Source organism: Dromiciops gliroides, chromosome 1 (genome assembly GCF_019393635.1).
Source record: "Dromiciops gliroides isolate mDroGli1 chromosome 1, mDroGli1.pri, whole genome shotgun sequence".
In the NCBI taxonomy this organism is placed as follows: Eukaryota; Metazoa; Chordata; class Mammalia; order Microbiotheria; family Microbiotheriidae; genus Dromiciops; species Dromiciops gliroides.
Window position 1 is genome coordinate 356,389,746 of NC_057861.1, and position 14,674 is coordinate 356,404,419.

Genomic DNA, 14,674 nt, shown 5'->3' on the forward strand with positions numbered 1-14,674 from the left:
ACAGAGAGACAGGGAGACAGAGAGAGGCAGAGAGAATATTTTGTTAAAAAACACAATATCTGAAATAAATCAATAAATAGAGTAAGTTATAAATGAACTCCTAATCAGGGTGAGAAGAAGATCAAATAAATTTTTGAGTGAATTCTATCAGAATTAAGAGAACAATTAATTATTAGATTTGATCAAATGTTTTAAAAACTGAAACGGAAGTAATTCCTCAGTAAATTTTTATGACACTGATATTTCTTTAAAACCCAAACCAAGGAAAGATAGAGGGGAAAAAAAAACACTAGACTAAAGATATTAATAGTACTTTAATACTCAAACCAAGGAAAGGTAGAGGGGGAAAAATAACAACAACAACAACTGTTTTTTAAAATAATTCTATTTTATTTTGAACTTAAACAATAAAACAAACATTTCCATAACAAAGTAGGATAGAAACAGAGCATTGCCCTAAGATTACCAATACAATATGCACAACTTGCTGTTTCTTTAAAATATGTCACCCATTTATCATGCAACTTTCTTTTTTCCCCCTTCCCCCTCCCAAATTTTGAGACGACTATGATTAGAAATCAATCTCTGTGTGTGTTTACACATACATACAGATTTATGTCTAATGGTACACACACACATATACATATTGCACATATATATGCATGTGCATATGTGTGTGCACACACATATGTCTATATACATATATGTGTATATGCATGTACACACATGCATGCATGCATACAGGCATATGTCAGTTCTTTTTTCTGTATTTGAATCTTCCTTCATAAACTATAGTAAATTTGGGTAGACACCATTATTTCTGTTTGTTTGTTTGTTCATTTTTGTAAGGCAGTTGGGGTTAAGTGAGTTGCCCAGGGTCACACGGCTAGTACATGTCAAGGATCTGAGGCCGGATTTGAACTCAGGTACTCCTGAATCCAAGACCAGTGCTCTTTCCACTGCGCCACCTAGCTGCTCCCTAGACATCATTATTTCTGAGGAACATTGATGCAAAAAAAAAAAATTCAGTGACATTACCAAAGAAACCATTTTTTAAAAAAAATGTCTATAATATTACAGGATTAGATTATACCAATAATATGTTTGGTCCTTGTTAACTTGTAAATTAAGGAAACAATCAATATAGGAGAAATAAGGTCTTTAATTGGGGCAGAGGAATTATATAGCTCCTGGTACCAAAAAGCAAGAAGCTTGGAATTCCCAAAAATGGGAACCAAGAATAGGGTTTTTATGGGGTGACAAAAAAAGGGAACTTAATGTAAATATTGCTTTAACAAAAGAAACCATAGAACTTCTCCTGAGTTAAGTATGTATTCTACTTAGCTCTAAATAGAAACTATATAATGTAGGTGGACCCTTTTACATAATAACATAAAGTCCAAGGAGTAAGGTGGGGAACCATTGGGAAAGGATAGCTGAGGGAAGTCCATAAGTAGATCAAGAGTCTGGAATTGACAAAGGTTAGCCCAGGCAATGCATTGCCCTGGGAAGGGGGATTGGGTGGGGGATCAATCCAACACCTATATTTATTAAAACTTCCAGAAACTGTAAGAATAAATGGGCTTTTCCTTAATATATTAAGTAGTAACTATTTAACAAATAAGAGTCAACAGTACATGTAATGGTTTTTCTAACAAGTTTGGTAGTAAAGAAAGATCATTCTTTACCAACACTATTATTTAACAAAGTTCTAGAAATGCTAGCTGTAGGCACATGACAAGAAATAAATGGAATAAGCATTATAAAAGAGAAAATAGCAGAGCATTGTGGTTTATTCCTATCCCTGCTCTGGAAGAAGCTGAGATTGAAGAGTCCTTTGAGCATTGGAGGTCTGAGCAGCAATGCGGTAAGCTAATAAGGTATATGTACAAAGACCAGAAGCAATATGTAGAGCCCTTCAGAGGAAAGGCCATTAGGCTTCCTCCAAAGGGCAAAACACCCTAGGTAATAAATGATGCAATTGAAAACTCACAGTGAATGAAAAGTAGTTCTATTGTAGCATGAATGTTCACTGAACTTGCAGCTGGGATGAGTTAAGGAAACCTTGGCTCAAAAACAAGGAAGAGATGAACAACAATAAAAAACAAAAACAAAAACACAAACCAAAACCAAAACCAAAACCATAAATATTTCATATCTTGTAGACTTGAAAGAATTTCACTCTCTATATAAATATTAATATAGATGTGTATACATGTGTATGACTGTGTTGATGTGTATATACCAGCTTTTTGGACTTGTTTCAAATAATCTCTTCTATCATTATCACTTCTATTTCAGTTTGTGGTAAAAAATGAAAGTTTTTAACTAAAATTTAAGAGTTGAACGCATACTACTGAAACAGTTTTTGAAGGACCACCAGTTTTTGAAGGACTGCCCTTTTGGGGAGGAGACCGTGAGGAACAGCCGTGCGCCTGCTGCTGCCTGGGAGAGCGTGGCCAAGCATGCTAGACTTCCAGGGTGCCAGCTTAAAAATGAGGGGAGAACGGAAGTGCTCGCTCTCTCTGCTCACACACTCTGGCTCAGGTTTGACTGCGTGTTCGGATGATCGGCTCTGGTTCTCAGTGGCAGCACGTGTTTGACTCTGGTTCTCAGCCTGAGAGGTAGTTTTGGGATTGGGTGAGTTTTATAAAAGAATATAGGCCAACCCTAACCCTAAGACTATTCATTTGTGTTTCTACTTTCCTATTTCCCTAATCAGTATCACCTGTTTGTTGGCTAATTAATTCGCAAACAATAAAAGCTAATTAATCCCTCTCTAATTAAAGCTCAGAGGCTTCTTTCTCTTACTGGTCTGGGAGATATATAAGGGAAAGGTTAAAGGAGAGTTTAATGCTCTTATATCCAATTTTAAATCTCACAAGTTCAAGAGAGTAATCTTTCTGTCCAGAGTTTAAATCTGCTTATTCAATTCTAAATATTTAGTTTCTACATTTAGATTTGTTTTTTCCCCAGATTATACTTTCTTTTATTCACTTGGATAGTGGGGGAAGGCACTGCTTGGTCTTGTATGTGTTTCCTGATTGCATTCAACTTTCTGCAGGAGGACTGCTTATGTTATTGCTCAGTCTTCTTGAGGTTCAATTAAGGTTAAAGCCTTGTTCTTTATTGATCTTTGTACAGTCTAGAACATGAAGTTGTCCCCATGTCTTCTAGGATGCATAGAGACCCCCCAAAATATTCAATATGCTAAATTTTGCTGGTAGCACAATCTTGAAAGATCCCTAGAACTTTCCTTCATGGGTGGTATTCTATACCTTTTTAAAAAATGTTGTTCATTCCTGGCTTGGGTATATATTGACCTAGCTTTGATGATCATGGTGATTTAGACCAGACTACTTTGGCTCTGGTTGGAAATTTTCTTCCTGGGAATTACTCAGTCCCTATTCCTTATAGAAGAAATATAGATGCATTTCTCTTTGTTTTTCTTTATCTTTGTTCCTTTTGCTTGATTTTTAGTGGTTTACTGAAGTATTTTGGGGGGAATTTAGGTTTTTATACATCATAGCATGTTGCAATCTTCCAAAAATTAATGTACTCTTTTGGTTCTGAGATATTTTTTTGTTTTCATTTATTTATATATTTGTTTGCTTCGCTATACAATTGTTCACTTGCCTGGGTTTTTTGGGGTTTTTTTGGTTATTCATGTATCCATTCATTCATTCATATATTCATTCATTCGTTATTTAAAATATAATAACTGGGACTTACTCTGGACTACAATGTACAAATTTAAAACAGATGATTTTAGGGGCAGCTAGGTGGCACAGTGGATAGAGGACCAGCCCTGGATTCAGGAGGACCTAAGTTCAAATCTGGGCTCAGACACTTAACACTTACTAGCTGTGTGACCCTAGGTAAGTCACTTACCTAACCCCAAATGCCTCACACAAAACAAAACAAAACAAAAAACAGATGATTTTGTATCTCATGATTGTTAAGATATGGGTTAAAGTAATTGGTGGTTCATTAGATATATCATCCATACATAGCTGAAAATATAATGTTTAAAATGTGCCTGTAATATTTTTTTTTCCTAATTCATATTAAGCTTTGCATTTATAGGGACAGATCTGAAAGATAAGGAATCTAAAGAATTGTAAGTTACTGAAATTCACTTATGTAGTTTTCTACCCCAGGATTTAGAGGGGAAATAAACAATGTCTATGTGTTTTTAAGAAAATATATGATTGGGGGGGGGACAGGCAGCTAGGTGGCACAGTGGATAAATCATTGGCCCTGGATTCAGGAGGACCTGATTTCAAATCCGGCCTCGGACACTTGACACTTACTAGCTGTGTGACCCTGGGCAAGTCACTTAACCCTCATTGACCTGCAAAAAAAAAAAAAAGAAAAAGAAAAAAATATGATTAGAATATGTTCTTTACTATATTCTGTTTCCTGTAAAGTATCTTAAAATCATGAAAATGCAAAGATATCCACCAAGTTCTTTATTTCAAAATGGTTTATGCAAATTGGATTCTTACCCTGGACAAAATGAGTAATAATTTATCTATAAAAATGGCATATCTTCTAAAATGATAGACATAAATATGTTATATGGTATTTCCTGATAAAATCTATATGTTCCAATCAATAAATATAACAAAGTGTATAGTTTATGTTTTTCAGCACTAAACAGATTATCAAAAGTTAAATTTCACGTTAAAATGTCCCAGGCCACACTTTTCTTAAAAATTATGGAATAGAGAATAAATATAAGAAAAAATATGTTAATGACCATATTAAACCACTTGGCAGTACATTCACCACCTCTGAGAGTGAATATAAGTCGTTTCCTTTATCAGCAGGAGAACGAAGATGAAATTACAACTTAATATCTAAGAAGGAACACTAACAGTCAAACCTCTTGGAAATTATCCTATAGCCTGTAATTAGAGGATTTTTTTTCCAAACCATGATGTGGAGGTAGTTACCAACCTTAATGTATAAGGCTTAAGCATAACAGTAATAGTCATTCTTGCACTCTATATACCAATGAAGGCTAATGAATCTTCTGGATCATTTGATTTATGTAGATTGCTTATTATAATAATTCATACTGTAAAATGTATGTACTTCCCTTGAAAAAATATGAGCTATTTTTTTGTTGTCCTTAGTTATGTCTGACTTTTCATGACCCCATTTGGGGTTTTCTTGGCAAAAATACTGGAATAGTTTGTCATTTCCTTCTCCAGCTCATTTTACATATGAGGGAGCTGAGTCAAAGAGGATTAAGGGACTTGCTTATGGACTAACAGCTAGTAAGTATCTGCAGTCAGAGTTGAACTCAAGAATATGTCTTCCTGACTCTAGGCTTGGCAACTATTTCCTATGCTACCTACCTGACCATACACACAAAGGAAAGAGGAAAAATCAAGAAATTATGTGTATCAGTAATAGTAAACATCTACTTTTGCTTAAATTAACTAGAAAAATAAATAATATTCTAATTGAGTTTTCTACATGATTTTCTCTGTTAGTTACATCTCCTCACGTTCTTTTGTGGATGGAGAACTAACTTAGGACACAAACTTTTTTTTTTTGTCCTAATGATTGATTTTGACCAGACAATTCAATTCAACTAGCCAAGAAATCACATGTTGTCAGGGTTAAGATGTTCTAAAATGTCAGGTTAGGTATTATTGTGCTAGTAGTTAAACACAACAAGTGTAACATTTTAGATGTAGTCAAAACCTCTATGATTTATGTCTTCAGAAATAATATATGGGCAAGTTAGGTTAATTTGAAATCATTCACAATCATAATGGAAGAGGTACTCTATTCCTTAAAAGAAAAAAATGTCGTTCATCACAAAATATTGTAGAATCCAGATTTTGTAGTAATTCACAAAAGTTGAAGCCAAATTGGACAGGACTGAAATATTTGCTCTAAATCTATGCACCCTACAGTTTACTTCTGCTTGTTTTTAATGAAGCCATATGCTTGTCCCACTTCTGTCTTTTTAGTCCTGCCTTTGCAGCTAATTAGTTTCTGATGTTTTCCTTACAAGTCTCAAATAATATTCACTCTCCTTATTTTTGAAATGAGAGGGCTGAATAAGATGAATATTGACATTCTTTACATTTCAAACTTATTTTATGATGCTTTGTACACAATATATTAGAATCAGTCACAATATATTAATTTTCTCATATGGAGAACATGCTATATATAGCACAACTATGAAAGTATAAGATTAGGTATATTCTAAAGATGTCATCATTACCACATTTTTAATCCAATAAAATTATATTCAGTATTAAAATTGTAATACTTTTCAATAAAAGACTTCCAAGAAAAGAATACCAGTTAATGAATTACTGAGTTTAGCTTGAAGAATGTGATGATCAGTGATGCCTTTGCTTAGGGTTAAATAATGTAATGACAAGAGAGCAGGGAAATAAAGTTATAGCTTTTGAGAGACACTAAAATTTCTTCAGCCAATCAGATTCCACTAATTTGGAATCTGTGATGATTCAATTGATTCTAAGCTGAATTTGATGTCAGCATGTCTAGAATTATGGTAAACACCTATAGACTTATGATTTTTAATATTGTAAATACGACTTTGAGAATTATCTAATGCCACATCTGCATTTTATAGAAAAAAAGATCAAGTCCAGAAAGTCTGATTCATTTGACCATTTAGTAAGTAGTAAAGGCAAAATTTGAACCAAGACTGAATCCAATCTGATTAAATAAAATCCAACAAATATTTATTAATTGCTTCCTATGTATAGAGTCTTATATTAAGTCCTGAGGATAAAAAGCAAGGAAAGAGAAAATAAAAGAAATAAAATAAAAACAGTTCATATACTCAAAGTGATCATATTCTAATGGGGGTAAAATAACATATGATAAATACATGGTTTCTTTGCCATGCCTACTTCTCTTCAAATCACAAGTCTATCTTCCTGAATATTTTTTCTTTTGTATCTGCATCTAAATCTTCATGCACTTTTTTATTTGCATCTATTTTCTGATCTTTTAATGTTAGTGAATTTTAGTGTAATACGCACACTCTAGATGTTACTTGTTATTCTTACCATGTAAATGACCCTTTTTTTATTTATACCTGTACTTAATGTTTCCTTATATATAACTTCTAACATACAAGACATTGTTAGGGATGTCACCACCTTGCATTCTTACATAGGTATTTCCATCACCCTTTTGGGCACCTGTAAATGCAATCCTTTAGAGATCATGATTTCCCATATTCATGGCCATTTAGCATCAAAAAGACAATATTGGTTTATAAAAAAAAACAAAAAACAAAAAACAACGAGCTGTGGCAGCAACACACAACTTAGAATACCTAAATGAGTTATTCAGTTTCCTAAATAAAATCCATCTGTATCTTTACCGCCTGTTCTATTTAGAGGACAGACAATTGTTCATCTAAAGTAATTGCGAAAGATGAAGGCACAGATGAATAATTTAAAAGGTTGTCTGCTCAATAGAACACCATAATGTAGGGCAGTGAGTCATTCATTGACTTAGTTCTGCCTTTTTAAAGTGCTAGGCAGATCTCTTTAGAGAGACTGGATCTTGTTGAGAGGCTCTGTAGTGCTAAGGAATTGAATTGCCACTTGAATATTATCTAAAATCAAGAGCTCTGAAATATAGCTTCAAAACTAGGGATTTCTCTTCTAAATGAACTTTGTATTGGTTCCTAGAAAACACACACACAGACACACACACACACACACACACACACACACACACACCTTTTATTAGACATATCTCTCTCTGTTTGATTTCATGTTTAATATAATACTCAGCCATGCAAAAATGATCATTGTACTCACAACTCTCATGGAAACTTCTATGATCTTAATAAATGCATTCTGTTGAGGAGATCTTTAAGGATGCATTTTTTTCTACTAATTATTTTGTTTCTATAATAAAAATATCAATGGATATTGAAATAATATTTTCCACTTCTCTTGGGCAGTTGTCTGACTCTACCATAGAAATATTCTATGAAAATCCACCTATTTCTTTCTTATATTGTCATAAATGTTTTTCTTGATATGTCATTGTCGTGAAAAAAAATCCTAAAGAAACAAGAGCATAGATATGTGAAGAGATGTATATTTTCCCAGATTGATTTAAACATGTATCAATAGCATTAGCCATGATTATTGATTCATTATTTGCATGAAATTTCCTTCTTTGAACTCTTTTGGAAATAAGAACACCATGGGAAAAATAAAAATAAAATAAAATATAAAATTTTTAAATTAACTTGAAGTTTATTTGGAGAGACAATACATGGGATATTGCTACTGTTAATGCTACTTCTAATGTAGCAATTATGGCTGCTGCTGTTGCTATTGTTAACAATAATTATTATAACACATTTATATTTCGTTTTATGGCTTACAATATATTTGGCATACATTTTTCTTCTTATTTGATGAAAATAACAATCCTATGAAGGCATTATTACCTAAATTAGCTCTATTTTAAAGATGAGGAAATAGGCACAGACAGCTTAAGGATCTTGCCTGTGATCACTGAGCTGTATCTTATAATGACAACATACACACATATATTTATATCTATATACACATATTTATTTTATGTATTATAGGTTATATAATTAGAAATATATAATATAAATATGTTACAATATAACATCATCACACACAGACATTTATACCATATTCCTAGATTACTCCAACCTAAACACTCCTTGTTTTACTATATTTAATATTTTCATGAATCAGTGCGCAATTAATATATTATTCTTATTCTAATCTAGATGGTGCAGTGGATAGAGCACTGGGCTTAGAATCAGAAGACTCATCTTCCTGAGTCCAAATCTGGCCTCAGACATTTGGTAGCTATGTGACCTTGGGAAAGTCACTTAACCCTGTTTGCCTCTGTTCCTCAACTGTAAAATGAGCTGGAGAAGGAAATGGCAAACTGCTCCAGTAATTCTGCCAAGAAAACCTCAAATGTGGTGACAAAGAATGAAATAACTGAACAACAGCAATCTTTCATGAATGTTTGCTTCGGCAAAGCCTACACTTAGAAACACCAAGAGAGAAAAAGAGATAATTTAAATTATTCCATTCATTTATTTTAAATTTTAAATTTTAAAAATTTATTGATTTATCTATCTATCTATCTATCTATCTATCTATCTATCTATCTATCTATCTATCTAGTTATTTATTGTGGGGCAATGAGAGTTAAGTGACTTGCCCAGGGTCACACAGCTAGTAAGTGTCAAGTGTCTGAGGCCTTATTTGAACTCAGGTCCTCCTGAATCCAGGGCTGGTGTTTTATCCACTGGACCACCTACCTGCCCCCTATTCCATTAATTTATAAAATTCTTTAAGTGTGTATATATAGGTGTGTGGACAAGTATACATATACATACATATATGTACACACATCCAAATGTATACACAATTAATTCATGTATGTTAATATTTCTCCTATAAGTGTATAGAACAGCAGATTTTCAGAATTTCAAGGGACCTAAGAAAACAATTTGATATCATTTATTCATATTTTTAAAAAGTTTCTCTTTACATCATATCTGCTATATTGTCATCCAGGATTTCCCTACAGATTTTATCAGGATAATTCTACTGCTATTTCAGGAATCCCATTCAAATTTTTCTTATAATTTAATTAATTAATTGACAAACACACTCATTTATCTATCTTTCTATCATCTATCTATCTACTTACCTAACAACTTATCTATTTTGCATTTTAATTAAACAATAAATTATTTTTGTTTTTCCAAATATTTATTTTTCCATACATCTATCCACTTATTTATTTATTTACCCATATATTTATTTACTCACTAATTTATTTGTTTGTTTATGTCTATCTATCCATCCATCTATCTATCTATCTATCATTTTTTTATAATTTTTCCCATCTTACATGTAAAAACAAATTGTAACATTGATTTTTAAAACTTTATTTTCCAGGGTGCAGCTAAGTGGTGCATTGGATAAAGCACCAACCTTGGATTCAGAAGTACCTGAGTTCAAATCCAGCCTCCCCCTTCCCAACAAGGCAAGATATATTACTATATCTACTTGAGTATGTATGTTATTCCCAATTTGAGTCAATTCTGATGAGAGTGAGACTCATTTATTCCCCTGCTCCTCCCCCATCTTCCCCTCCACTCCATAAGATTTTTCTTGTTTCTTTTATGTGAGATACTTTTCCCCAGTCTACCTCTCCCATTCCCTTTCTTCCAGTACAATGCTCTCATCCCTGAACTTTATTTTAAAGATGTTATCATGGGTTAGCTAGCTGGCACAGTGGACAAAATACCAGCTCTGGACTAAGGAGGACCTGAGTCCAAATCCAGCATCGGACGTAAGATAGTCCCTAACTGCAAGGCCCTGACTGCCCCACATAAAAACACAAAACAATAAACAAACAATAAATGCTTTAAAGATATAATCCCTTCATAATCAATTGCCACCTGTGCCCTCTGTCTAAATTTATTCCTTTCATTTGCCCTAATACTGAGAAACTTCTTATGAGTTAGAAGTATCATCTTCCCATGTAGGAATTTAAACAGTTAAACCTTTTAACATCCCTTATAATTTCTTTTTCCTGTTTACCTTTTTATGCTTCTCTGGGGTCTTATATTTGAAAATCAAATTTTCTATTCAGTTCAGGTCTTTTCATCAAGAATGCCTGAAAGTCCTCTTTTTTGTTCAAGTCCCATTTTTTTTTTCCCCAGAAAGGTTATATACAGTTTAGCTGGGTAGGTGATTTTTGGTTGTAATACCAATTCTTTTACCCTCTGGAATATCATATTCCATGCTCTTCAATCCTTTAATGTAGAAGCTGCTAGATCTTGTGTAATCGTGTAATCCTGACTGTGGCTCCACTATACTTGAATTGTTTCTTTCTGGCTGCTTGCAATATTTTCTCCTTGATCTGGGAGCTTTGGAATTTGGCTATAATATTCCTGGAAGTTTACATTTTGGGATCTTTTAAAGGAGGTGATCAGTGGATTCTTTCAATTTCTATTTTACCTTCTGATTTTAGAATATTAGTGCAATTTCTCTGAAAATCTCTTGGAAGATAATGTCTAGGCTCTTTTTTTATCATGGTTTTCAGGTAGTCCAATAATTTTCAAATTATCTCTCCTGCATTTATATCCCAGGTTAGCTGTTTATCCAAGGAGATATTTCACATCGCCCTCTATTTATTCATTTGCATTTGCTTTATTGCATCTTGATTTCTCATAAAGTCAACCCTAATTCTTAAGCAATTATTTTCTTCAGAGAGCTTTTCCATTTGGCTTTTCAAGCCATTGGCTCTTTTTTTCATGACTTTCCTGCATCACTCTTGTTTCTCTTTCCATTTTTTTCTCTACCTCTCTTACTTTATTTTCAAATTCCTTTTTGAGTGCTTCCATGGCCTGAGATCAATTTATATTTTTCTTGAAAGCTTTGGATGTAGGAGCTTTGACTTTTTTTTAATTTTTTTTTTTTGGATGGGCAATGGGGGTTAAGTGACTTGCCCAGGGTCACACAGCTAGTAAGTCAAGTGTCTGAGACCGGATTTGAACTCAGGTACTCCTGAATCCAAGGCCGGTTCTTTATTCACTGCTCCACCTAGCCGCCCCAGCTTTGACTTTTTAAACTTCTTGTGAGGGTGTATTTTTATCTTCCTTCTCACCAAATAAACTTTCTATGGTCCATATCTTTTTCTGTCTGTTCATTCCTTTTCTAGCCTATTTATTGACTTTTATCTCCTTAAAGTGGGGAACTGCCTTCAGGATGACCTATCCCAAGCTTCTTGGGGACACAGGTAGATTGATTTAGGAAGAGGTAGGTTCTTCACACCCCTGGTCTGTGCTGTTGTCTGTAAATAACCCCAGGTATGATTGCTCTTTTGCCTGGAAACAGAATTCTGTCTCACTATGGTTGCTAGCTCCAGGAGAGCCTTCCCCCACCCCCACACACATACACCTGTGCCTGCTACTCAAGATTGCGTTCTGGTTCCCAGCATGGGCAAGACAACCAAGTTCTACCCTAGCTCCAGCAGCAACCCCAGTAGTTTCCCCCCAAGAGCTGCTCAACCCGCACTCTGTGGATTCTGCTGCTCTAGGAATTATCTTATGGCATTATGTGGAGGGTTTTGGAGTGATCATGTGGGGAATTACAAGAGGTTACTTCCCATTCAACTTTTGGATAATTTTATTAGAAAATTTTTTCTTACTTAAAGTTGGAATTGACTGCTAGAAAATTTCACCCATTGTTCCTATTACTATCCCCTGGGGCCAAGTAGAACAAGTCTAATCCCTTTTTCAGTGATAGGTTTCATATACCTGAAGACAGATATCATGTCTCAATCTCCCTCAAATCTTTAATTTACAAAATTCATATATATCCCCAGGTCCTTCAATTGATTCTAAACATAATTCAGATTTCCTATTGATTTTCGCATGTCTTAGGATGATCCAAATGAATAAATCATTCCTAGTAAATTAGTTATGATTATATTTGTAATTAGTATTTATGCAAATAAGCATACTAATTAAGAAAAATAAAATCCTAGTACTAATATTAGAAGAAATTATCTAATATTAGTATTAAAATTAATGGCATTTTCTTAGTGTATAAGGAATAACTTTTATTTAATAATTCTCAGTATAATGATTCCTTAATATTTCTTTGATTAAGGGTGAAAGTGTCTTCACAAATTTATTGGAATTTCTGAATTCAGGATTTTTTTTTTTTAAAGAAAGGCAGCTTCATTACTTTTAGGCACAAAACATATTTAAACTTTGGGTCTCCAAAGCAATCTATTCTATAATTTATATAGAAAGGTAGAACAAAACCAGTTTATTATTTTTAAGCATTTGTTTTGGTAGAGCAAAATTCTTTCTTAAATGTTTTATTTTACTTTAAGAAGGTATATCTCCTGTAAATATTAAAAATTTTACAAGATCATTGAAAAATAACAACAGGAATATCTTTATAAGAAATCTCTGATCATTTCTATATGCTGAGAAATAAAATATGCAGAAAGCTTGATATTCACTAAAGGTCTTTCTTACTCTCATGGAGAAGACACAAAAACAGTAAAACTTAAAGAGATAATCCCAATAGATCAGTTCTATATCTGTTCCTGTTTATTGGTAAAATTATGCAGATTATCCCTTTCTTAGATCATTGAAGGATCCCTAGTATGAAATACATAAACTTGGAAAACATTTAGAATTATTGACACAGGAAAAAAATCTATTTTCAATACTCATTGACAGTAGGAAGAATTCTTAATGCCCTGGCAATGATATTCCACTTCATCTCCTTACAGCTATATCTTCCCCATCAGAGAAAGGGGATCTAAGTTCTCCAAGTCTTTGATTTTGTTGATGCTATTGACTTCTTCACTTGTCACCATTCATTTTCCCTTTTATGATATTTCCCATTCTACCTTTATGGATTCCACTCCTAAATGCCCCTTCTTTATATTCTTTATTCTTTTAAACCATTTGTTGGTTATTATACATAGAAGATTTTTTTAAAAAAATTTAAAATTAAATTAATTTTTTTTTTTTGTGGGGCAATGAGGGCTAAGTGACTTGCCCAGGGTCACACAGCTAGTGTCAAGTATCTGAGGCCGGACTTGAACTCAGGTCCTCCTGAATCCAGGGCCAGTGCTTTTTCCACTATGCCACCTAGCTGCCCCCTTCTTTATTTTCTTAATGGTGCTCAAATACTGTGGGAATTCTAAAAGAAAATAACTCTGTCTCTTCCTTTGTCCCTTTTGGATATATATGGTTCAGTTTGCTGTCACATTGTTTGTTACCCATCACCTGAGCTTTTCTTTGAATAACCCTCATCCATGCGTTCCAACTCTTCTCCTCCTCTTTTATTCTCCCCCTAGGAGGAGCCTCATATTGGGGGCAACTATAATGTTTGATGCCCGAAAACACTTCTTTATGCAATAAATCATTTGATTTTTACAGCTCTTTCATTATGTATATAGGACAGGCATTATTATTCTAATTCTTTCAGATGGGGAAACTGAATCTGCTATCATTTATTTTACTTGATCAAGCTCATATAATTGAGTTAGGACTTGAATTCAAATAATCAGCTTCTTTTCCCCCTCTATTATGTCATCTTGCATCTCTAAAAAGATCATTTTATATGTTCTAGAGAACTGTGTATTAGAAATGCCTTGGTAAATAGCCCTATTAAATAAGAAAATATTCAACCTATAGTATTTGTAAAGGACTGTTTTACTAGGCAATAACAATTCAGTTATTTCCCTGAAATTTAAGGTTCTCATTTGGATGATTTCCATTGTGCAAATATATTCAAGGATCATTTTTTTTTGCCTTTTATTTTCAAAATCCTTAAAGTTCTCTAAAATTTTAAGTGTATTTCTTTAGAAATCAGGAGGAATAGCCTACACAATTACAACTACAAAATGGGGAAATTTAACCCTAACTAAATTTTGTTATGTGTTATGAAATCACAAGCCTTTTCCCATACAAAATGAAGTGGAGAAGTATTTGTGCAATAAAAGTTGAAACTCCCTATTTCTTCTGTAAATACTTGTTATTTCAGATAAAAGTAAAATTTGTTTCTTTTTAGTTGCCAAATCAAATTTCCATTTCTCAATTCTCATTCTC